Genomic DNA, 27,061 nt, shown 5'->3' with positions numbered 1-27,061 from the left:
AACTATTACAAAGATGACAGGAATAAAATTATTAGCTAGAGAAGTGGGGATTGCTAAGAGATTTGGTTGGGGATAAAACAAGAGAGAATTAATAGCAACTTGTAGTCACAGTTCCTTAATCTGCAATAGTCTGTCTTCTAAAGCTAACTCCAAACATTACTCCACAAGCTGCTTTCACCTGCTGTGAAGATGCTTTGTGTGAACTGATCTCCTCTTCTACCTGATGATGTGCTCAGGGGACACATTTTTTCCAATAGTTAAGGTATCATATATCTTAACTCTTCTGATATTCATAGAGTATATGTCAAGATCATACAAGAGCTACTAGGTAAGCCAACTAGACTATTTAATCATTCACTCTACTTAAGTAGTATTTCAGTAAGACTTCTAGCCATCTTGTTGCTATGTGATGTTATCACATAGCAAGTAAATAAGAATGACTAAGAGTTTATAAATTGATATAAATTCATAAAATTATCTCAATTTGGTTGTGATTATAGAGAGCCAAAAATGGGAAATTCCACAGTTGTCAATACACAGACGCAAAAGGGCAAGGTCAATGTACTAGTGTCCAAGATAAAGAAGGAACCTGATTTTTAATGTGATTATGTTTAAGAATTGGAGTTTATGGACTGAAGCAATCTGTGGGGAAGAAAACCAACAATGATCTAGTAGAGCTGCAGTTCAATCTTCTTAGGAACCTGAGAACTGGGGTTGACATTGAAATGAGAAATAGCTTTCTAAAAACAGTGGGCATAATGCTTTTTTCTGGGTATAACATAATGAAATAAAGCCTGAATTGTAGGTAACAATAATAGGTAGGTAACAATAATAGGTAGGTAACAATTGTAACACAATAAAACAGAAGCACAATTTTTCCCTGGCAGAACCCCTAGATGATATTGCAATAAATGCAAAAGGAATAGAGGTCATAAACAACTATGCTAGTTTAAGATAGTGCTTTAATTTGTGAAGCAATGATCATAAATTAATCAACCTGGAGAGCAGGAGGTTGTTGGGACGTAGCACTATCTGGATAATCAACATCAAATGGGGAGTCTGATTCTTTTCTATTGCCTGAACATTTCTTCCATCTGTGGACCATAATATAAATTGCTGAAGCATGCCATAAACTCAGCTTCTGTACAAAATATTTAACAATAAAAGTTCTTGAGCACTCATAAAAATGTAAATCCTTATACTATATCAAAATCCCCAGTCAGCCTAGATAATACAAACTTTATGAAATAAACTGGCAACAAAAAAAAATTAAAAATATGCATTGAGTATGGAGAAATACAGTGAATCCTAGCTGCTTAAACTGCTAGATCATCTAAACTCTTCTTAAATGAACAGCAATGCAAATTATTCTACTGAAAAAATATATCAAAATTATATAGCAGTCCAAAAACTCTTTCCGTTCTTAACTAGTTGCTTGTTTGCAAACACTTTTTGTCTCTCTTCACTGTTTTCCCTCAGCATGAGAATGACTGCCATTCAAGAAAACATCCATATTTAACACCTGACTAAAATGCTGATCTAGCCCTTCCTAATATACCCATGAAGTGATTGCTTACTAAATAAACTGGAAGTCCAGAAAGAACACTTCAGTATAGTTTCCCAGCAATGAGTTGCAAATAGGGAGGTTGGAGTATACTATCTCCAGAAGTCCCTTCCAACCCCTACCATTCTGTGACTCTGTGAATAGTCCAAAATGCAACCTAGCAACGCATCTTCCTCGCTACCTGGTGACATCGTAGAAATCATGGCCCGGTTTCTCACCATTTCCTACAATAGAGTAATCTTGAGCCCAGAGGATTATGTTTCTGAGGTAAACTCAATGTCCACCTTACATTTGCAAATAATGATATAAACCAATAAAACTGTTCAGTGACATTTATATGGACCTGAAATATCTGGTGAAGCTGACTACCAGCTAAAGTAACTGGGACCTATAGGATGGCGCTTGCACAACTTACATGAGGCCTCCAACTACAACAGTAACGTTAGGGAGCCTGGTTCCATGTAAAGCCATTGGAGAAATGTAGATGCTTTCAGTGGCACTTGGGAGCATCTAAATTTAGATGCACAAAGCAAAATCCTGTGATTGTTTACCTGAACCCTGCAGGGTCAAACACAGAAGAAGACCACTTGTTTATTTTTTAGCATCTATTATGCTGAAGAGGACACCGTTTTATAAACATGGCCAGCAGAGGGAAGTACGTCTCTATGTTTTGATCTCGTGGCCTCTGACCAAGCAGCGACAGCATGAGCTCATGCTCTTAAATAACGGTGCTGCACTGCTGAAGTGAAATCAGTTTAAGAAAACAAGCCAAAAGAGCTTCTGTAGTGTTTGCCTATGCTCTGCAATGGAGCACTTTGGAGAGAGGACGTTATTTATATTATTTTAGATTCATATGTGCCATCTTTAAATGTCACAAAATAACATGGTGAAAATACTTCCTAGAAGGGAGAAAAGGAAGTTATAAAGTGAAATAATAAACCTGATGGCTAATTTGTGTTTTCAGCAGTTCACCCAAATAGCCATGTGAGACAATGAGAAAAAAACAAAATGCACCTGGCGTGTGTCACTGCATTTCTTTGGACAGGAGAGATGCTGGAAGAGAGGGATGGAGGGGAAGACAAAACTGTTCCTCAGGCTGAGGTGATGCATTCATGTGGTTGTGTCTTTTTAGCTTTGGACATGGCATTTGCCTTCCTTAGGCAAATTGAGTGTGAACTTCATGGCCTGTCCGCAGAGGTCTGTCAGAAGGAACAGAAACTTTGCTGTGGCTTGGGTCTGGCGGGGCAAGGCGTCTCTTCCCCTCACCACCAACATCACCTGGAAGCACTACTCCAAGACTGGGACCCCAGTTAGGTCTGGCACTGCAGGGGCATAAAGACAGGGTATAAAATTGAGACAGCTCCTTGATAAGCAGATGGGAGTTTACAAAATAGTGCTGATGACAGGAGGTGGTGGAGGCAATCCCTCAGCCTGTTTTCAACGTTTCCAGGAGGATCAGAGCGATGGCAAATTTCAGCAACTGAGATAAAGGAGGGCACAGAAGTCGTACTCCAGATATCAGAGGCTCCTCACACTGCAAATTTGTCTTGCCAGCATTTGTAGGGCCTTAAGAAAGATGTATGTTGATTTTAATTGGAGCTTTTCTCTACCTCTTCTCCTAGCTCACTGTTATTGAACCTCCAAACAAAAGGGGAAGTTGCTGGAATTTGGCCAGAGTATTATCTCTAACTTGACAAATGTTTTTCCAAGACTCTTAATTGCTATTTTGAAATAACAGTCAGGCTACCAAAAAACCTATTAACCACAACTCTGATTTTAGTTCTAAGAGTGACTCAGAAGGGAGTGTACTGCTTAGTGAACAGCCAGGTTTTGTTCCTGCTGCAGCTTAGCAGGGAACCTGCTGTCAAGACCCAGCAATGCCTACTCTGGCTTAGTTTTAGTGTTGCATGTGATTTTAGGCTAGAAAACATTTGAATGGCTGGAGTTTACAGAGGAATGTTCCTTGCTTCCATACATGCAGCAATATCCTGTGACTGGAAATCAGCTGCCAAAGGCAGGCACTAATCACCGGGAAGGAATGATGGAGAATTACAGATTCTTCCTACACCTTGACTAACCATAAATTAATCCTTTTTCAGTTCTTGAAGAGATAACAAGGGGCAGTATTATAGTGCCACATTTGCCATCCATAGCCAATCTCTTCTTCAAGATCAAAATGTTTACTTCCAGTAAAGATTCCTACACATTACATGGAGTCTGCACTGGTGACCTTTCCTTATCGCCATGTAATTGCAACATTATCTTTCTCTGTGAGTCACACACTTCCTTGCATCAAAAGAATGGAGCCTTTTTTTCTTTTCTTTTTTTTTTTTTTTTTTGCACTTAACTTGAAAGGGAGTGATATTTAACAATCCCATGCCTACATGAACAATTAATTAACAGGTCTTTGGGATGTGGTGAAGTTATGAACTATGTTTTTAGAGCCTCAGTTCTTCAAAAGGGACCAGCAGCAAACTGAGGCTTACACTGTCACTCATCAAATAGATAATGACACTTTGGCAAGACTCTGTCATTTGATCACTAGTCCTTGTATTAGTTCTGTTAAGTACTTCTTTGGCCAAGTGTCAGGTTTAGCAAACACTGTGTAATTCAAATCTTCCAAGTAGATTGTACAGGAATGCACACCAACTAATCAGCTCTGGGGAGAATAAGGAGGAAAAAACCTTGACAGTGTTGGATTTCAGCCATGTATTACTATCACTAACACTGTCTTTGTTCTGTAGATGAGGGATATTTACACAGACTGTATCTGAAAACTGGGTTGTGATGGTTTATCACAGCTAGATCTAACTGTTCCCTTTGTTTTGATCAAATGTGTGCTTTTCCATCCTAAGAGTTGGTTTCCAGCAGTTTCAAATGCTTTGCTACATCTTTGATTTATGGAGAGTTTTACCAGGTCACGAAGGAGGTCATGTCTCAGGGAAAACCACGGTCAGAGAAGACAAGATTCAAAGACAGGAAATTAAGAGGGCTTCTAAAGTGGTCCTGTCTGCGTTTCAGAGAGAAGCCAGGGTATCTACCTTGGAGTAACTCTCCTCTTCTGTTTGTGATTTAAACAAAGCCTTTTCACATGGTGGCATAACCAAACCAGACCTACGTGGGCACTGCACCTATGGGAACTACAGCAAAATTAGTCTGTGTATCTGCACAAAGAGGAATGCATTGAAGAGCCATAATTCAAGACACTAGAGAAAAAAATATAGACCATTTAAGTAGTTAGGGGTAATTGGCAGCAAAGGTATTCTGAGCCACTGGCACTTGTTTGCCTCTATACAGTCATGGTCCAAAATTTTACTGCCAGTGCAAATAAGAGCATTACACAAAATGATCTTTCCCTGCTGTGTGCTTGCACAGCATAACCTTTGTCATGGACAATGATTTTAATCATTGTACTAGACTCACAACAGCTTGCAGCATTCCTGCCCTTAAGAAATCTCTTTCCTAGGAATAAAAAGCCATCACCTCTGGGTGGTTTGATTATTTTTCCCCACCAAATTCAGCCAGATAAATTAATATAGCACAGGCTTCTCCAATGACTACAGCAAAAAATATTTTACAATTGAAAAATTGTATTTTAAAACTTGCTTAAAGCTCCAGTGACTGATGCAAATCTTCCATTCATGTTTGAGACTATACACAATATATTCTCTATTTTCTAGAAGGAATATTTTCAGTAAAGCAAAATGCAGAGTGTGGAAAATAGCTTTTGTTCTTTTAGTCCACACCAAATATGAAGCCATAAGTCATATCCCAGCTGTTTGCTGCAGAGGTGAAATGTCAGAAATTTTCTTCATGAGAAGCCCTGTGATAGGGTGCAGTTGGTGTGTGTGATCACCAGGAAGCCTAACTTCACACAAGTGACCTTAGCAGAAGAGAGAGAAACAACTTGCACCTGAAGCAAACCTCATGCTAGGAAAGTTATTATTGATTCTGAAGACAGTGTGTCAAACACAATATTATTTTCTCTTGAATTCTTCTTTAAAAAAATTCCCTGCTGTGAGGGTTACTGGGCAATTGCTAGACAGCTCACAGGCTCTATCATTAAATATATCCCCAAAAGATTGTTCCCTTCTATTTAAGTGCTATTTCTGTCTCTGAGATTCATAGCTTATCCTTCATTGAACTAGTTTGGAGAAGCATTTCAGTTTTGAATTGGAAGCAGTGAAGCTGCTCTTTTGGGGGACAACTGGAGCATTCATGTGCAAGAAGAAAGAAGGGGGTGAGTTGGTTTGCAGTGCTGGGCACTGTGCTATCCAAGGCACAGAGATTTCCACTGCAAAGGAAGAGACCACTCTAATCAGGTTCTGGAAGCTGAATCTGACACCATTATCACCAGGGAAAAGCACTTGGTTTCACTGTCTCGTTCCCTACTGCAGTAGTTAGAGATGGCTCTGAGGTGGGATAACATGGTGTTTTCTGCATCTTATACATTCTGGGCAGAAAAAGTTTAACAGGAGAGTGCAGGAAGCCATATTTCAGAGCTCTTCCAGGGTTTAGGAGTTAGTCCAGGTACATGAGCCTTGAAATCTTCTATTTCGCATTATTTAACAAAGAGAAAGAACTTCTCTCACGTTAGACTTCCATTCAGTAATGCAGAAGTTTTCTACGATGTGTATCTGTGCTATAAATAACTGCTCATTGCTGAAACAGAAGATAATCTTTGTGCTTTGCCTTTGTTACGAGCTCTCTCCATGTAACTTCCTTGCATCTACACTTGTATCAGAAGGGGATGAGGGGCTTTGCAGACCTGGATTTAGCTCTACCTTTGCAAACAATGTACTGGAGATGAGATCACAGGGTTTGGCTAGGCCACTGGAAGCAGATAGGGTATTTTTCTACCTCAGTCACGCTGGGATAGTTGTGTCAGTGACAGGCATTGAGAGCCAGCAGTGTGGAGGAAGTTCATCCTAAGTTACAGTTTATGCCATTTTTCTGACATGTAGCACTCCTCTCTCTCTCTCTGGCATTTTATACATGCATATTCATTGCTACCTGAGTCTTCAGTGCTTTTCTAAGCCTAGATCTTAAGAATGAAGCCCTGGTAAGTTTGGAAATGTCAGACTACATTAGTCCCTTTGTATGCCTGAAGATGGAAACCATGCTGTTGCTGCAAGAAGCTGTCCTGCCCTAGACCACATATCCCTGTTGACTCCTTTGTGTTAGCATTAATGATGGTGCTGGACCAGATCACTGATCTGGTTAAAAAGGATCTGGAGAGGAAAGTGACCTGATTTGCTGGCTCTGCAGCCAGGCACTGCTATAGCTGGGGTGAAAAGGTGCAGGAACACAAAACAGAAGAGGGAAAGATAACCCTTTCAGTTGCCTTGTAGTCTTTTACCAGTTTACCCTAGTCATGAACCTGCCTCCTCAGTCTCAACATGCATGTCTGCAGCCCAGCTCTGAACCGAGTGATTCCTTTCTCTGAAATCTCCTGCTGAAGGATAGGACAAGGCAAGGCACTTCCAAAGGATAAAAGGAAGGCCTGCTTGTTAACCACCACCGTAGTCTTGTTTGGAAAGAAGATATTGTAATATTTTGATAATTTCTTTACACCAGTGAGACAAATCTTTGCCAATGATGTCTTAAATGTCAATTGCAGCAACAAGAAAACCCTCCAAGACACTGCAGTTGTTTCCATAAAAGACCACATCATAGTCTCCTTCTCAACACTAAGGCACCCAGTGACTAAGTCCAAATGTGACATGGGGATTAGAAGTAAGGTCACAATTTTCTTACCAAGACTAGGGAGCTATTGCTGAATAGCTGGGTACAACAATTCCTCTTAATCATGGGTCAGTTCCCTATAGTCAGTCTTTTTCAGGACTTGAAGAAAAGAATAGCCTTTTTCAAAAGCACCTTGTTTAACTCAGTATGGCAGTACCAGCTCCTCCGAAATTGTTGAGGTGAGATCAGTTCATACCACTTGCAAGGTATATTTAGTATTTGAATCAGTTCAGCATAATAGCATGTATTGAATTGCTACTAAAAGCCACTTACTTACAGCATTTAATGCTTTTTCTTTCATCTAAATTCACAAAAATTTTTTTTTAAAAGGTAGAATTACATAAAGATGGACACATCAGAGATTTCTTTATAAAGTGAACAAAACTGCAAAATAAACGCTTTACAGAACTTTATGTGTCACTTAGAGTAAATTAATGTCTTGTCAAGATGCCAAGATTGTATTTGAGTTTCAGCCTACATTTATTTCAAGATATACATTGCGATACACTAGATGTGTGACTTTGTTGCAATTATTCATACTTTACATACACAGTAGTGTCCAAGGCATTTATTGTTTTAGAGGTATTGTCAAAATGAGTTACTCTTTGATTACTGATGTCTCCAGTGGAATTATTCAGTTACCACATTAAATTGGCAAAAATGTTCATTATTTGACAGAAAATAGGTGAGAACCTTTATCACCGCTGTAGCTGTCAAGCACTGCCATAACCCTTCACGGTAACCCGTTCTATTTTTGGGCAAAGACTGTTAGGAGAGAGGGACAATAGTGCAAGTTTTTCCAATTTTGTAGAATCCACTTTCCATATGTTTAAATTCCTTTTTCTGTCAAAGCATATACCACTTTTTAGAAAGTTATTGCTTCCTTCAAGAAGAATGTAATTTCTGAGACATAATCATGCATTCCTCAGATTTATTGGATGCAGAGAAATAAGGGATGGAGTGTTTCCATTGTAAGCACTGGATTTGTAGGCTTAAATATGCCTTGGCATGACTCATTGTTACTCTTATAATGCCATATTCAGGTGCAATATAAAGCCGGCTTGATCCCTGGTTAAACCTAGTTATGAAAGGTTTGTTCCTCTGTAATCAAGACTTGTTTCATTTGTCCTTAAATTCTACTTGAGGTTTGATATTTCAGAAATGTGGGACCACTTCAGATTGGGTTTTGAAACTGGGTTTAGGGTTTGAATATGACTTGTTCCATCTTATTTGTATAACTAATAATTGTTCTTGGGGTCTTATCCCACTTTATGCTGCCAATATCCACTTTTAGGGTGTTATTTCCTCACCAGTCTATCGGTATTAGTAACAAAAAAAATCTAAATTGAACATGGCACAGTTAAGTGTTGCCCCTTTTTCTAGGATATATGAGCAAAAACACTTCCATCTACACACTTCTCTTTCCACAAGAGATTGTCCCCACCCACTTCTTTTACGTCCCCTTTCTTTCATCTACTTGTTCCTTCTTCAGCAGTGCCTGCCTCAGATGCAAGTGAAATTTCAGATGTCTCATCCTCTAGATTGGATTTTGTCTTTAAATCTCTGGGGAAAAAAAAAAATCTCCTGATTTGTCCCATGTTTTATTTCCTATTTTATCTCCTCCAGATGAATTCCGTATCCTGCTGCATTGCACTTCTTCACCCTGCTTTTTTCTCTTCTACCTCCACCCTACCTATTTGAATACTTCTTTCCATCAGAGAGCTAGAATTTGGGGTTGTCTACATAGTTGGGCAGAGAAAGTAGCTTGTTCTGCCCATGCTCTTAGCTGAGTAAATAAAATCCAGTTCTCCTCTGAAAGCAATACACCTGGATTCGTTCAGCACTTGGCCTGCAGCACTGATCTCTGCAAGGTTCACTAGCTGGGCACAGCTGTGGCCATCTCAAAGCTTTGAGTAAGACAGGGAGAAACAAATTTTGCTTCCTCAAGAATAAAAGGCTGAGGTCATCAATGGAAAGGAAGGATTAAAGGGAAGAGGAAAAAGGCTTGGCAGAAGCAGAAAGGTGGAAGATAGCCTGGAGAAAGCTGAATTTGCTGCTCCTTGGAAGGATAAGCCATAGCTGAGAGAGCACACTCCCCACTGAATGGTATCTGTCCCGCATGCAGCATGTCGCTAGTCCCAGATGTTACAGCCACACTCTTAGCAGCACCCAGCTCAAATCCCTGGGGCTCTTGCACTCTCAGAAGAGTGAGGAAAGCGATGCCATAAGTTACCCAAAACAATCCACTGTCTCAAACGGCTTGCTAGTGTGCTCTGTCTGGATCCTTCTGCTCACTAATGTGGATATCAGTATCGAAACTGTCTGTCACCTGTCCAGCACAGAGGATAGGTGGCGGAGTTCACGTCTGCCCACACCACAGCATTCAAATTTGACAATCAAATCTGAGAGCTTTAATACAGCAGAAGAAGTATTAAAGTGTAGGGGCTTAATGTTATAAAGATACTTGAAAAATGCAAGGCAAACTGCATTTTCATATGCTACCGTGATAGGAGAGCAATTAGACCATGTTCTAGCTATGTTTTGCCTCAGTCTGGTACAAGCCCTGTGTTGAGACATGATTCTGCAGCGGAGCCGCAGTAGCTATAGCAGACAATCAAAACAAATGCTGACAGCATCACACTCCCTCTTTCCACATTGCTGCTCTTTAACAAACCTAATGCATCTCTCTACCTGACTAGAGGAATGGTACCCAGTTACTGCTGGTGCAAGTTGCCCAACTCCATTGGTTCCAACGATATTTATTTTTGACCCTTCAACAGTACAGAAATTAGGTCATGAAATTTACATTCAAATTTTCACTCACAGGTTTTTGGCAAGGTATCCTTGCTCTCACTAACTCCTTAAGGAAGTTGGTATATGTAGTGTAGTAAATTTTTAGAGTAACTAGGTGTCAAACAAGGTAATTTAAACACATACACATTCTATAACAGTTTTAACAAGGAAAGGTGTACATTTCATGGTAGTACTGACTCAAAAATTAAGTAGGAAAATTTAAACCAATTTCAGCTAATGACATTGCTGTGAGATAAAAAATAATCATTTCTTATGTGAGTTACCATGGGTTTTTTTGAAGTAGTATGTTAAGTCCCTCTGTTAACTGTTAGATTTCTTGATCTCCATTTTATTTGGCTGGGATAAGGGTATATTATATTTTATCTCTAGATTTTAAAGCCCTAAAAAATTATTGGTGAAACGCAATGAAAAAGTAACACTAACTATTTACATTTCCATTATCGTGGTCTGACCTCTCTTCAGCCGCATTCAGCCAAGAATTCAGCCTTCTGGAAGTACTCCCCTGCTCTCCCACAGCATGCCCGGAGAAATCAAAGGAACTGAGAGCCACTAAGTGAAACATTTGGCAATTTGATGTGCAGCTGGTGACTCCCATAACACCACAGTTTCTTTTGCATTTTGTTATTAAGCAGGTGTTTTTTAAGAAGGGCTTAGGATCAATAATGAAATAGGTTTTTTATTTTTCTAGTTTTATTTCTTAAAGTTCCTGCTTCTGTGTTTGATGCTCAGGAATGCCAGAAAATGTGTTCTCAGGCAAACACCGTTGCGGAATGTCACAGGATTCAAAAGGAGAAAATGCCTCACAGGAGAAGACAACTTGTATTAGTGTGCACACTTCTGTATGACGTATAGCACTAAATGCTTTACACGTTTTGTTTTGCAGATGTTAGCAGTACACTTCTGCATGTCTTCTCTTTAGGGCAACACTTCCAGAGCCTCTTTCTTTGGCCACCTGGTTCTTGCATTTGGTCTCTAAAAAACTATTTGCATTCAAGTAACCTTTTACACTCACTCTGCAGGCTTAGGGTTGGCTTCACAAGGTGAAAAACACACTAGAATTATACCCTTAAGTATATATATTTTTTCCAAAAATCATGTGGCATAGCTTTGTTCCTTTTGAACAAGTTAGAAACTGACTCATCTAGGGATATCATGAAGGGATGGATAAGCAATTAGCTTAAATTGGGGCAATTATTTAAATATAAAGTAGAAGCCAAAATTATGGGGAAAAGGTTTCCTTTCAAACAGAGAAATGCTTTTACGGCCTTTCATTTCAACTTTCTTCTCCCAAACAATGGATGTAAACACACGCCTTGCTAACAGAAATATTAATATTAGAAAAAAAATTCAAAGTTTTAGGCCACGTTCCACTCCTGGCATTGCAAGACTGCAAAAGCTTGCCTCACCCTTCCTTTCCTTGGACCATAGGCATGTTGTTTCACCTCCCTCCTTTCAGAAGACTGGCATGGAGGCTTCTCTAGGCCCCAAAGGAGAATGAAAAAAAGGAGTGGAGACACTTTTCTGCAACTGAAACAGCTTTTCAGCCTCTGCCTGTGTTAATGAAATCTCTCCAGCTGTGGAAATTCTCTGGCTGGAATCAACTGTTGGGTGGGTTTCACTTCTGTCCCAAGAAGTCAATTAAATGGTGGATCCGGCTAGTGAAATAATGAGCTATCTATCTCCTACCTGCCATCCTTATTTCTGACATCCTTTTATTTCCTGACTCTTAACCAAAACCAGTAAGCGGTGGTTTTTTTTATACTCTCCCTGTAGGTAAGTGAGGGTCACACAGGCATTCGTGGCCACTCACAACCAATTTCTTCCAGCTCAGTGTGTTCAGACATTAAGTTCCCAGACAAGAATTTCCTGAGATGCTGCTGTCTGGATTTCCAGCTCTCGTTTCTCATGAGGATATCAGCATCATCGGTCATAACCCAAGTCATCTAACAATAGCATGTACATAACGTATTATACTGCATGGTGGCTCTGTGGGGTTGGTTTTTTGACTCACGATGTTGGAAAAAGAGTGTGCTGTAATAGAGAAAGAACAGCACGAGCCCTAGACAACTCTCAATGCCCTCTCCTTGCAAGATATAGGCTGTGGTATACAAAAAAGAGATATTCAGTTTGACAGTCCTGGAAAAAGTATGCAGAAACAAACACAAGGAGCCCTATGTTATATGAAACTTCTTAGTAATGTCAGAGGTGTTTTCAATATGACATGATTGAACATAAAGAAAGGCAATTTAAGTATGTTTTCTTTACAGATTTCTCTGGCAACTTTGGAGAGTTACGTAGTGCCAAACTATTTTCTTCTGAAACAGAAATATCTCTTTAGGTGCAGAGGTGAATCAAATAAGCTACAGCTTTCAAACATTTGAGTTTTGGAAAGCCATGGGATAAAAGGAACTCCCACATTGTTTGCAGAAGTAGTATTTTATAAATTTTTCATTCCTCCTCCTAATCTTGTATTCTAATGAATATCACAAACCAAGTCTGGGCTAATTTGAGAGTCAGCACATGGCTTCTCCAGTGACACTTTTTCTCCCCTGTCTAGATGGTATTTGCAGACATTTTCTTAGTCTTTCTGTCATACTGCAACCCAGTCACAATTTCAGTTCAGACTGGTCAGCCAGTCAGCCTGAGGTTCCGGACGCATCCACCATTCATACTCATGTTACCTCCATGGGGCTTGTGCAGTGGGAACTAAACTTTTGGGAAGCAACACAGGGATGCTGTGCTCACAGTGAGCAGTTCATGCGTGATAAAACCAGTGGTGTTATGAACATCCTACATCCAAGTGCCCGGTCAACGTAACACATCCCAACAATGTCAATATTGGAGGCACTACTTGTACAGGACATAGAGGAACACAGTGATATTTGGGAGATAGGGGATACTGGGTAGAAATATGGCAATACCAGTAATGAAGGCAGGCAAAAAACCCCTCCTATAGGACTGGAATAAAAAAGCAGAGGTCCCTTTACTGCATTATGGTACTATTTCTTGGCAGTAAAGCTGTGGCCATGTTATTTACCGTTTCTGTGACTGCCTCTTTCATATTTGTGACTGATGCGCTGTACCTAAGCATGGCTTCTAAAATGAAAGTAAGAGATGAAATGGATGTCATGATTTTTTGTTTCTAAATTATGAACACAAAATTCTATATGGGAACAGAACAGTTTAAAATGGCTGATCTAATCCTCATGTTATTAGGAATGAAGCTCTCTATCAGGAATACGAAGAGACTAAGGCACAGCTCTGTGAAAGCACTGAGTTTGAAGCAGAGGAAGACAGACATCTGATGGGTCTAGGACTATGGCTTTATTCTGACTCACCACACATACATTTTCTCACCATATATAAGGAAACTTAAAATGCAAATAAGTATGCTAACCTTTAGCAATAATATTATGTATAAACCTGACAAAGTAATATGTATTCTCCATTAAAAAATAAAGTTTATATAGTTTAAGGGCATAAAGTAAAGAAATCTTTATTTATAAATAAGTAACATGAGCTCTTAAATGAAAAATACAATAAATTTTAGCACAGGTTCCATATCCTCTTCCTCTAGCCATATAAAAAACAGGTACCTAGTGTAGGCTTGCTGTATAGGCTTCTGCACTAGCTTGTTGACATAAACATGTGGGATATCATGTTCTCTGAACATACATTTTAGGATGAAGTAAACTGCCCTCTGGAGATCTCTATCTCACACTGAACTAAAGATCAGGCATTGAACTTTGACCAGATACGTAACTTCAAGATGGTTGGGGTTAGATGAGATATACTCCATTCTAAGCGTACACAAATTCTAGCGAAGTACAAGAATTTTAAAACTCTTATCATCTACCTTGTTTTAGAGTTCCATACTATGTTCCTTGAATGCCACACCCTTATGTCTAAGAAATAGTTATTTTCATTCATACTGTGTGACACATGGAGAATTTGTCCTGTATTTATGCTGTACATAAGAGGCAATGCTCTAAAACCAGCAAAAAATAGAACCATTTCTTTACATAGTATACTGTAGTGTTATAACACTGAAGACGCCATATAATTTCTCACAATTGAAAGTATTAGCTATATTGTTTGGAAAAAGCCCAGGTGGACAACAGTAGCAACTTGCTTTGTAGTCTGTCAGGTGAATTTTATAGTAGTTCTTCTCTGGGCTGTGGAAGCACTCTAGTGAGTAGCTGGCAGAACAGTAATAATCAACAGCAATGCACTGTTCAATAAGTCAAGCCTGGATGGTCCTGCAAGCTGAATCACAACTGTAGAAAGTTCTCTCTTCAGTAGAAAAACAGATTGTCAATTGATAGATTTGGCAAATGCCACATCTGCATAGTGCAGGACAGGGAGCAGCACTCTGCTTCCAGTCCTCCAGAAGCACAGTGTACGCCAGAGCATCAGGATCAGGAACCCAGACTTCAAATGCTTTGGGCATGTATTGCTGCTCAGATCAGTGACAGTTTAAATTAGCAAAACATACAATTTGTTAGTGCAAAAATGTATTCTTCAGCTAGGAACAGAAGCTCTGGGGTTTTGTTACTAGAAATTAGTATTTTGGCATAAAGCAAAACAAGAGCAATAAAAAAAACCCCTTTAAAATGCATGTGCTACATACTAAATTTATTCATGTAGCAGGAATTATCAACATAGCAACTGACTACTGTGCAGATCAGTGAATTACAGAGTTGTGACATGCCCCTGTAATATGTTCTTCCTGACCTTCATATAACAGTTAAAGGTGACTGACTGTGGCAATTACAGTTGATTAAATACAACATTTTAGCTTACCTGCTTAAATATTGTCTTTGAAATAAAGTTCATATTAAGAAAACCTTGCTTACATACAGACATGCAAAAGGAGCATGGTTATTTGTTTCTAATACATGTAAATGCTTGTCTGCAAGAACAACAGATTTTTTTTTTGTCATGCAGATGCATTTCAGAGCTTAGTTAGTAAGGTTTAAACTCTTCATATATTGTGTTTTAAGTTGACTGCTAAGATTTACAGTCATGGGTTTTATCTCTCTGGTTTTCTGTGTTTGCTATGTGAAAAGGACACTTTCTATCCTGGGGACAAGGGATGACAAAAACAAAGGGAAAAGTTAGAAACCTACTGCTGCACTATATGCACAACAAACATGGGGATTTGGTAAGAGTTTTACATATGTCATCTTGACAGCTACAGTGTGTGGCTCAGCTGCTGTGGAGCTACACGTATTTACTAAAGCCAGAAGGTGGCATCAAAGACTGTCTAACATGTGCAATAGAAAGGCCTGAAATCACACAGATGAAAACCTTTATTTTTGCTAAAAGCTAAAATAATGTAAGTGTGGTGAGTCACTGCCCCTTTATTAGTATTTAAAATTTGGGTTAGGCAGATTTCTGGAAATCTGTCCAGAGATAGGATCTAAAATATTATGACTCATTCCAGATAAATTAATTTTTACGAATCATTATGAATAAATCAGCTCGCTTAGGATACAGCAAATGTATAATCCTGTCCTAATACCAGTAAATTTGTAGTCTTGTGCCTCAAATACAATATAAATTAATTTTAATCTACATCTGATGTATCACCTTAAATAATGCATTGATAGTTCCTTATTTCTTCTCTTCTACTTTTTCTGACTACTGCAGACTTCAAAGCTACAGTGTTTGCTTCTTTCTTCTTTACACAAGTTCAGAAGATAAATAACGTAATTCATCTGTGATAATCCTGAAGAATCCATCACATTATACCTTCTCTGTAATTCAAATCTTCCATTCTGCCCTCAGATCTATCCCACGTCTCCATGCTCTGTTCATCTGCTGCCTGATTTCATGCTCTGTTCATCTGCTATCTTGAATTTTTGAACTTGTACTACTGTTACTTCACAAAACTTAAATAGAAAGCTAGGTGGGGTATAAGGTTTATAATGTGTATTTAAGATTTACAATTTCCAAGTTTATTTTATTTTCTTCTTAGGGATCTTACTAACTAAAGAATGTACAATTTTAATACAATTTCTAGGGTATGTTTTTCACCCTGTTTTTGTGGCTTTTGAAGACTGAGGCATACCTGAGCAAAACTTATCCACAGGAATACTAAAGCTGTCTGCCTACCAGCTCCTTTATCTAAGTTTATCCTTTTACTTTCAGTTATCCTCTATACCACCATACTAATCCTTCTACCTTTTTTGATATTAGCAATATTTAAGTATTTTGCATTGTTATCATGTCCTACTCTTAGTCATTCCTTAGCCAAACTATTCAGATTTCTCCTAGTGTTCCACCATAAACAGCTGTCTTCATCTTTTTTATATTGCTCTTCCAACCAACCTTCAGCTACTCAGTATCTTTCTAGCAATACAGCATTCAGGAACCGAGCTCCATAATTCAAGGATTTTCTGGTATTAAGTGCATAGTTACTTAGGGCAGTGTATTTTGCCTGCTCTGTCTTGCGTGCATCCGTGTGAAGAGCTGAAATGCAAGGATTAGGGAGCTGCAGCCTGTCGAGGAGGACGCAAAGGGCCATCCGCATTCCATTCTTCAGCAGGCACGTGGAGAAAGCTCGTTCAGGCAAGTACCTGCTTACTCTGCATTAGGCACCACACTTCCATGTCAGTTATGAAGTATATTATCAGATAATAATATATGGTAAAGCTTGCTTTTTGCAATTATTTCAGAACAAGCATGAAATGATGAGGTAGTGAAATATAATATTGGCTTTGAAGTAATTATTTGGAAGCCTTTCAAGAAAAACTGAAGGAGTGGTATTGTCAATTTTAGTGTTAAAAACCTGAGTTTGGTGATACAGTCTAAAAGAAACATTCAGTTGAGCTCTTTTGTAACAGGTCTTTTTTGGATTAACAGCTTTCTCCAGCTGTATTGTAGTTTTCTGAAATCACTTGTCAGCAAAAATGCAACCCACTGACCTTACTGGATACTTTTCTACTTCTCCTTAAATTTCAAAAGGGCTTAGGAGTATCATCACTAAAGAACAAGTATTTTCCTCACCTGCAGAGCTACACTAGAATATCTGAAAAAATATTTCTTCTCTGCATACATGAGGTTGTCCCTCTGAGATCAGATACCAATGTGTGGCTACCAAAGATAAATGCTGGCTCGCTTATGATGGACACTGTCAAGGGAAAAAAAATCAACTGAGTTACTGTGGTGGGTCGACCTTGGCTGACCACCAGGTGCCCACCAAGCCGCTCTATCACTTCCCCTCCATCAACAGAACAGGGGAGAAAATACGATGAAAACCTTGTGAGTTGAAATAAGAACAGGAAGATCATAGAAGAATTACCGTCACAGTCAAGACAGACTCAACTCGGGGAAATTAATGTGATTTAATGCCAATTAATAACAGATTCATATAATGAGAAATAAGAACAAACCTAAAAACCACTTTCCCTCCACCCCTCCCTTCTTCTCAGGCTCAACTTCACTCCCCATTTCTCTCCCCACCCCTGGCTCAGCGGCACAGGGGGACAGGGAATGGGGGTTGTGGTCAGTTCATCACACGTTGTCTCTGCCGCTCCTTCCTCCTCAGGGGGAGGACTCCTCACAATCTGCCCCTGCTCCATCGTGGGGTCCCTCCCTCGGGAGACAGTCCTCCACCAACTTCTCCAACATGAGTCCTTCCCACGGGCTGCAGTTCCTCACCAACTGCTCCAGCATGGGTCCCTTCCACGGGGTGCAGACCTTCAGGAGCAAACTGCTCCAGTGTAGGTCCCCCACGGGGTCACAAGTCCTGCCAGCAAACCTGCTCCAGCCTGGGCTCCTCTCTCCACAGGATCACAGGTCCTGCCAGGAGCCTGCTCCAGCCTGGGCTTTCCACGGGGTCACAGCCTCCTTCGGGGGCATCCACTTGCTCCAGCATGGGGTCCTCCATGGGCTGCAGGTGGATATCTGCTCCACCGTCATCCTCCATGGGCTGCAGGGGGACAGCCTGCCTCACCATAGTCTTCTCCACAGGCTGCAGGGGGATCTCTGCTCCGGCACCTGGAGCACCTCCTCCCCCTCCTTCTGCACTGACCTTGGTGTCTGCAGAATTTCTTACATCTTCTCACTCCTCTGTCTGGGTGCTGTTGCTCAGCAGGTTTTTTTTTTCCCTTCATGATGAATTTTAGTAATGTCGTCAAGGGGCTGGGGTGGGGGGGCAGGAGACAGGGAGACACACAGAGATATTTTATTATTATCAATTGAAATTAGCCATCTAGGCTAAACTACTCATTAAGTTAGCCTCTGCAGTTAACAGAGACTTATATCTCTATAGAGCTATTTATCCTCTCTTAAGATAAACATCTAAGATTAGTAGGATAACTCTTTGCAGCTGGTCTATCTCTCTGTTGACTTTTGGACAATTAGTTTAGACTAAGAACTTGATCTCTGGACAGAAAAATTTAAGTCATTTGAATACCACCTGTAAATATTTGAGTCTTTTTATTTTTAAAAGAATACAGGTAGAAAATGTCTTTATGTCTAACATAAAGAACAGAAACAGCAAAGGTGGAGGCCCTCAAATTGCTGATACTCTCGGAAATAATCTCTTCACTTACACAGTTCTTCAGAAAGATAGAATTACTTTCTTTGAGGTTGATTAACCCATTTAAGTAGATTAACTTTAGCAGTACTATTGAAACAAGTAGGAGCTCCAGTTATATGCTGCAAATTTGTACTGTTGGGATCTGTGCAAAGAAAATCTGAGATCAGTGCAAACAAACCAAGAGCTATAGGAAATAATGGAAGAGAGAGGAGAAATTAGCAGGGCAAGGAAAAAAGAGAAACAAGATGACAACTAAGAAATCAACTTTGCCTTCTGAGCACATTATAAACCCATGTACATCAGATGCAGAAACAGATCTACATTTTGTTTTCAGTGGTTATGCTTTGAAACAACCACTTTAGACAACACAGGAACCTTCTGTTATACGGTTCACTTCTGTCCAGTGTTTGTCGATGTGATCATTTTATCTTCAAAGGGAAGTAGTGGCACCTATTACAGGATGAACTAAAACATCAAGAGCCATGGACAGAGGAGAAAGGTTGAAACATGAATCATATAGCACGCTAATTACTCGGGGTGAAAGAATGTGATAGGGTCTGACGTGCAAATAATTGATTATAACAAAGCTGTTGACATACATCCACTTGCTTTCTTCCCACGCCTTGAAATTCCTCTCCCTCAAATTTGAGCATCCTGAGGGAAAAGAATATTTTTTCTTGTAACAATGGGACTTTTTCAGCCATTTCAGGGATGCTGGGATGAATCTTCTTGGCATTTGTGAAGCATGCTGGTATTTGTCTGGATTGTATATAAATGTTGGAGTCTAATTCTAACTGAGCAATGAGGAATAGCTGATACCGTCTAGCAGTTTTAGGATAGTTACACTAGCAACTTGGTTTGCTGAGATATACAAAGTAATTCCTTATTTTTGGAAAGTCCCTTAAATAATGCCCCAAACTCTACAGTACTATCAAATTAGGCTTTGCACTGGGTTGAAAATTGATGTGATTATGTCCATTGATCATTTTCCTGAACACTTTAATCCTGTAACAAATATTACATTTCTGCCTTTGTCTGTCTTTCATGAAAGCAGGTTGGAGAAGTGTCATCCATCTGCCAGTCACCAGTATGCCTGCTCCCTTTGAGCAGACATGCAGGACGTTACTACTGGAGGATAAGGCGCTTATTAAGAATTATAACGAAGGTACTTTTCTCTTTATAACACTGATAGTCTTAGGAAAGATGCCTTTAAACAGGCCTTTATAGTTGTTAGAAAGATTTAAGTTGGTATCAATATTTTTTTCCTGGTACTCTATCATGACGAGCATTCTTTTAGTTAAATAATGTAATTCATGTATCACCTTAGTGACTGCATGCATTGGCTATCAAGCATTCAATAATTCCTGTAAGTACACATAAAAGGAAACTGCAGATACTTGCACACTCTGAGGTTGCTTATCTGGAGTTCAAGTAAGGTCAAAATATACATGTTTCATGGGATGTTTTTCCCTGGCCAAAAGAAGGAAGGCACCTTATTTCACATGGGTTCCAGAGATGAATTTTGTGATTGAAACACCATCATGTTTTCAAGCTGAGTAAGCAAAAAAACAAGTTTCCCCTAGAAAGTTATTGAGAGATTAAAAAATACAAAATTAGAGTACCATTAAATTTCAGAAATTATGATGAAAATGTAAATTAACCGAGGTTTCACTGGAAAATAAAATCAATAATATGAAGTTCTGAACCGATGCACTGGTGTAATAAATGCATCTTAAATTGCACAAGAATGAACAAGTTTAATTTCTTTTCAGCTGCTTCCTTCTTGAGGCAGCCCAGCAAATGCTAGCTGATGCTTTACTCGTACTGCTCTAGCACAAAAGTCTTGGACTATGAAGGTCATCTGTCACCCTAAGGAAACAGAAATCTTTTTAGTGGCCACAGGCTTTTCCACAACACAACGGACTTCTCTATTGCTGGAACGTTTGAGACACTGGGACATACGTGACTGCTTCTTCCTACCTATATGCATGGCACAAGTGGAGTGCAATACAGCCTGGGCATATGCTTTCTTAGAGGATTGACCATTTTTTACCTGACGAAAGAGAGCATCTGAATTTGAGCCTGTTACTTTATTCTCTTGCTCCACCAGAATTAAAAACTGCCAAAAGATATTTAATGTTTTCACTCTGTGGGAAACTGCCAAGAATTCAGGGCAACAAGAATTTAAGTCTCTTCATGCTCGTTATGAAACATTTAACGTGAAGTATTTTTTTAAAATCTGTATTAAGAACCAAGGCAGCAGGATTCAGAGAAAGAAATAGTTGGGAACTCTGAATGAAGAAGAGAAATAACAGAGCCATTTGTTAGGAAATTTCCTTATTTCAATAAAGTATCATGTTTGGTGTTTAAAAGCATCACCATTTGGAGGTACTTAATTTCATGTGCTCAGAGTATTTTTGCTAAATCATTGCTAAATAAATTCTACTTAGATTCTAGGTGATATAAGTAGACAACTATTGTGCATTAGTACAGTTGCAGCTTCAAAGAAACTCAGATTCAGAGATAAGGCACAGCACAGGGATGGTGAACTCAAGAAGCATTGATAACATTTCTGCTTGCAGAAATGTGTTACCAAAATGGCACCAGCTTTAAGGGAGGAATGGGTTTTGTTGTGCTGATGTTTGAGGTAGATCAGCAAGGAAATTCCATGCAATTCTCTTCTTCTGCTTCCCAGTGCGTGGTAACTGTAAGTAGCTCAGATATGGTCTCAGTTTGACAGAATGTTTCTGTTGGATTCTATTCATATTCTATTCATTTCTATGTTAGCTTCCACTACTACAAGGTAGTAGGAGCCACTGGCATACACCAGTAGGCTTGGACAAGCCTTCGAGCCAGTGGTGGCAAAATCTTTCTTGTCATATGAAATGCCATGTTTTGGCATGCATGCCAGTTCTGACATACATGCCACCATTCTGCCTTCCCTTTGCTCTCTGTGATCTAAAAACTGTACCAGGTTTAAATTATCTAGAACGGGATAGACCAGAATAAGGAGAGATTAACTTGTTGATGAATGAAGGTGAGGCTTGTGTATTAATTAGGATATTACACATAAATTTATACACATTGTTTCCTGCTTCTGTGGTGTAACTATGTCATGCTGGTCAATGATTTTAGTGTTTCAGAACCTTTCCTTCTACTTTCAAAATCCAAATTTAAAAAAAAAAAAAGTGTTAGCTTTGTAGGTGGAGAGAAAATCTTGACAGTGTGAGAGAATACCCTAAAGGCCTCATAACCAGTGAGCAGATAATGTAAATTTAAAATGTTTTAATAAAAAGCTGTTGAGTATTAAATGTGTTTTTCAGTTGAGGGCCTCCTCAAAGTGTGTTTGACTCCTTAGGGCTGCCAGTACTGAATAGGCTGCTTCTTTCACCAGCAACTGATTCCACAGTTACTACAAGAGGGCTGAGGCCAGAATCTAATTTGGTGTTGCAAAAGTGCCGGGATTGGCATGAGTTCCACTATCGTCAAAATTATGAATCTGTCTCTATCTATATCTCATGCACTCATGATTTAGGCAACCTAAGGCATTGTCTTGCCTTGCTTTCTAGACATCTCATGCACATAGGAGGCTGGGCCATGTGTTGCATTCTGTGCTAAAAAACATGGTACAGGGAACAGACCTTGGGGAGTATCAGCACATGGCATATGGCTGGGAAACTGATCCTTTTTTTTTTTTTTTTTTTTTTTTTTTTTTTTTTTTTTTTTTTTAACCTTAGAGCATGGACACTCTCAGACTAGTCTAGGAGTGAAAGTTTGTCTATGCCATGAGCCTTGAGAACCCTGGGAGAGAAAGGTGCCAAGTCCAGGCTCTCCAACATATAGGTCAGGTCCTCCAAACAGCAGCCTGGCTCTGTAGTGTTTAAGCCACTGGGACCAAGGCAGGGCACCCCCACCCTATCAAGCACCAACAGTATCTGAATTCTTGTAGGAAGCTATTTCCATACATTGGTCATGCCTCTACCCCCTGATACTACCCTTGCAGTTAAAGAAACAATTGACAATTTGCATTGCTTTGTGGCTTTTCCATTCTCCTCCGAGGATGGAATAGGTGAGCAAAGGGCCAGCATGGAAGGAGGCAAATGATTTAGAAAAGCACACCTAGGTGAAAAGGAGGAAAAGGGAAAGGAGAACAAAGGTTGAATAGGTAAAGAATATAGCCACGTATATTTTCTAATTGTCAGATTATTTAAGAGAAAGCAGTCCTACCTTCAAACCCTGCCCATGGAAGTTTTCCATACAAAACAAATCATCAATGAGGCTTTAAGCCAAGGTCCATAAATCTACAATTGCCTTAAATCAATAGGTCTTCCATGCATCCCCAGGAATCTATATTTTTCTCTCTGTTTCCATCTCCAGTTCTGTGTCCTGCTGTGCCTGCATGGGGGAGGTAGAGGAGGATGGGGGGGCAGGACCTGTGTGAGTAATGGACTCAGGTACTGAAAGTCTACTTTCAAAGGTTTTCACAAGTCTAAAGAGCTGATATGTGAACTATGCTACATTTGATTCAGGGGAATGCAGCAATGGAAATTGTGACAACCAGGGGTGGGCTTGCAGCACATGCAGATATTCTTCAGCTTGCTTTCATTCAGCTCTTAAGTTAAATTAATGAAAATCTGGAATCACATAGATTTCGACTTGGCCTAACTACATGGGGAAAGGTCCAGGATACTGAGTTGGATTTTTACAGACTATGCCACTGTGCAGGTTAGCTTGAGGTAAAGCTCTCATGGTTACGATTGTGCTCTGTCTGTAGTACAGTGGATTTCATGGTTGTCCGGGAGTTTTTGCCTTTTCTATAAGACTATTAAATTTAGTTTGCTCAAGTGCTCCTAGTAATGGGGACCAGCAGGTACCTAAGCCACACAGTACCTTATACATACAGCTCCTGACTGCCGTACCCACAAGTATGGTCCCATATGCCACCCCATATCCCACTGCTCAGTGCACAGCCTATGCTGTTAGGAGCTTCTTTTTTTCAAACAATAAAGAGTTAAGACAGTCCAATGAGCTTTGTTCAAAATGTATCCTGATAAATGGCAGTTTGGGAAGCAGAAAAGCCATTTTTCTAAAATTTAATCTTTACATGAAGTGTCTGAAAACAGACTTAATCCAGAATGTTTACTACCTTCCTCACTTCTGTGCCTGTGGGGAGTCATAACCAAACATAAACTTTTGCCAAAACCAGAAGGATTTTATCATGTGTACTTCAGAGACTGTGGTGCCTGAATAATCACAGGCAGCTTGAGTGGACAAAGGAAAAATTAAGTGTGTGAATAGATTTCTACAGAGAGGGAGATTTTTCTTTCTTTCTCTCTGTGAATGGTGGAAAAGTACTATTTCTTAAAACCCCTTCTTTTCTGAAACATTGAAATTTTACTTGAGGAAAAAGCATGCAAAAATCTGACAACAAAGAAATGAATCAGCGAGTCTGCTTCGACACATGTCTCCTCATTTATTGTCTCCACTTTAAACATGCTCTTTTCTTGCAGAAGAATTTTTTCAGGAGAGATTTATCTGCAAACACAGCCCAGATACATGAATTATGTGATTAAAACCACTGATAGGTTTTGTTTGTGACTTGTCTGTGATTCTATGGAATGTAGGTATTTTACTGAATAAGGCTAATTGTTACGTTTAGGTGCCAACTCTCTGTAATGCAATGAAAAGCTTTTCAATGCCAAACTGTAACTGAGCTGTCAGATGCTAATAAAAACATTAATGTATATTGAAAACTGGAGAGGAAAAGTCTTTCCTTTCTCACTTGACATGTTCTGAAATGTGGTTGTGGAAGTCATTCAGGTCTGAGCATTCATGCATGCACACTGAGCTCAAGATTCACAATTAATTCCCATTTCCACCTCCCCCACAGCCTGGGCTCTCCGTTGTGTTTGTGCAGTTCGACATTAGTTCATAGCCTCGATATTGCTTGGTGCCCCCAGGCTGCAGCTGCAGCTGCTGGGCAGATTACTTGACTTACTCAGCAGCCCTGTCCGACACGGTGGGTATGAAGGGAAAGGAGCTTCAGTGCTGTGCTACAGCCGGCAGCTCTGAGACGTTGCTTAGATCCTCTGTGTCCAGAGGACCTCATCAGTTAAGTCTCCTGCTTGTCCCACAGGCCCTAATGATGACCACAAATGCAGAATGAAGCTGATTGAAAGGCCCTAGTGAGAGATCTTTGCCTTGTTCTGGTCAAATCTTGTTTCACAGGAACTCTCAATGACCTATTTTATCTTTATTTGTTGCAGTCTGCTGCTGTCTCTAGTGAAATGAGGAAATATGCCTGAAGTGCCCTGTGTTTTCTGACCCACAACCGTGCCGTCCTACTTGTCAGAAAGAAGGAACTCAGCATCTGATTCACATGCTCTGACTGCTCAGATCTTTGGGAACCCATAAACGTATTGAAAAGCATTAATACAATCTGTCCAATGTTAAAGACAATGCAATTATGGCAAACATTTTAAATCATTTTGGAGACATAAAATCCACATTTATTTTAGCCCTTAGCAATTTTTAAGGAGTTTACACTGACTTCAAATCATAACTTTTTCAGTAAAAAAAAGATCTTAATTTACTATGATAGTAGAACTTTTCCTAGGAAGCAAACCATGGAGCAGAGAAGTGTGTGATTTGCAAAGAAGCCATAAAGCAACTTTATTTGCACTCTGAGTTGAGGACAGTGTTCGGAGTTATGCTATACAGGCTCAGAGTCAAATGCCCAAAGACAGAGCTGGAGCTAATGTAGTTGTACCTATACCCTATACCGTTGAATTTGACCTTCAAACTATGCACAGAAATGTCAGTAAAAAATGCCCCCACAAATAAACTCCTAGCTTTGTGTAAGATTGGACACTGCCTGATCATGGTAATTACAGACCACACAGCTTGTCTTCATTCCCATTCAAGAGAGAGATTTATTAACAAAGCGATCATGTTTCAATAAAGACAGAAAGAACTCCATTTCATGTTTTATGTCCTTCTTGTTGTTTTATGGCCAAAGGTCCTGTGGGGCAGGAATTTTTCATCCAGAAAAATAAAGCTGATGCAAGATAATTTGTCCTTCAGACAGACATCCTCCTTCAGTTCTCTCTTAGTAACTTATCTTGAGTTGCTGAGGTGACAGACACTTTAGTTTGCCATAGGTCACACGTACAAACTAGAGATCTCATCCGTAGTTATTTGAAGTTAATAGGATTTCTTCTTTGCTGGGTGTTTGCTCAGGCTATGTTACAGAAGACACTGAGTCTCCATGAGGGAAAGTTATTTTAGACTAGGGGAACTTGACCAACCTTGCTGTTTCTCTATCTGAGAATCAAAGACACCATCCTGTGACCAGGCAAGCATACCTCACTCCCAAGCATGTAGTGACAGTATAACTTAATAATTTTTGAATTCCACTTGAGTGAATCAGAGTAACTTCACTCAAGTCAATTAATGTGCATGAGGAGATGGAAACTCTATATTTCTCTTCATATGATTTGATTAGAGTAATACAAGTGTCTGAGATGGGATTCACATAATATGATTTTGACCATCCACAAGTTAAAGCCTCTGTGGTGGTAATGAGCTCACAGGATACATAAGTGCCTGCAAGAGGTTAATGTGTCCAAGCTCCCCTTACAGGTACAGGACACCCAGTTATCATCAGTGCAACCTAGAGAGGGATTCAGCTGAGCAGTCACTACTGCAGGATGAATTTACGTGTTCCCAAGGCTTCAATGACTATATTGACTACATTGTCCTTGATTATGATGGGAACTTAGCCTCCTGGCACACACGGGCAGTGATATATAGACACCAAAATACAGGTGTTTCGGCCCGTGAGCTGGTCCCATTCATAGTCTTAGTGAGTCTTCCTGGCTTTTTCTCTAGTAAGTTACGATAGTGAAGTTCCTCTTGAGGTTAACTCATTTTTTCTTAAAACCAGAGGCTTTAAAAACAGTACAAAACAAACCAAAGCAAAATAAAAGGTACCACTACTGGTTATAAAGGAAACATAGGCATGGCTTAACCTAGACGATTGATTTTTTAAAAGCTACAGTTAGGTCAACTGGATCCTAACCCCAAATATTTGTGGCAGTTTTGTAAACTGGATGCTTGTGAGCATGCAGAACTAAGAAAACAATGTCCTAATGACAACAGCCCAGTAACTCCATGGGGCTGCTCTGTTTACCAGCATAATATCCACCACCAGCTATCGACTTGTCTGCTCCCATGAAGCCAAGTTTACTATGGCTCTGTCCCCGCTGCCAGCGAAGCCACAGGGCGATACGACATGCTCTGGCATGGGTCAGGCTGGTATGCAGGACAGCTGCCGCATTGCCCCACCCCAGAGCCGAGCAAGGCACTTTGAAGATTTTCCCACTTTGAAA

Source organism: Balearica regulorum, chromosome 1 (genome assembly GCF_011004875.1).
Source record: "Balearica regulorum gibbericeps isolate bBalReg1 chromosome 1, bBalReg1.pri, whole genome shotgun sequence".
Lineage (NCBI taxonomy): Eukaryota > Metazoa > Chordata > Aves > Gruiformes > Gruidae > Balearica > Balearica regulorum.
Note: the sequence above shows the minus strand (reverse complement) of the source record.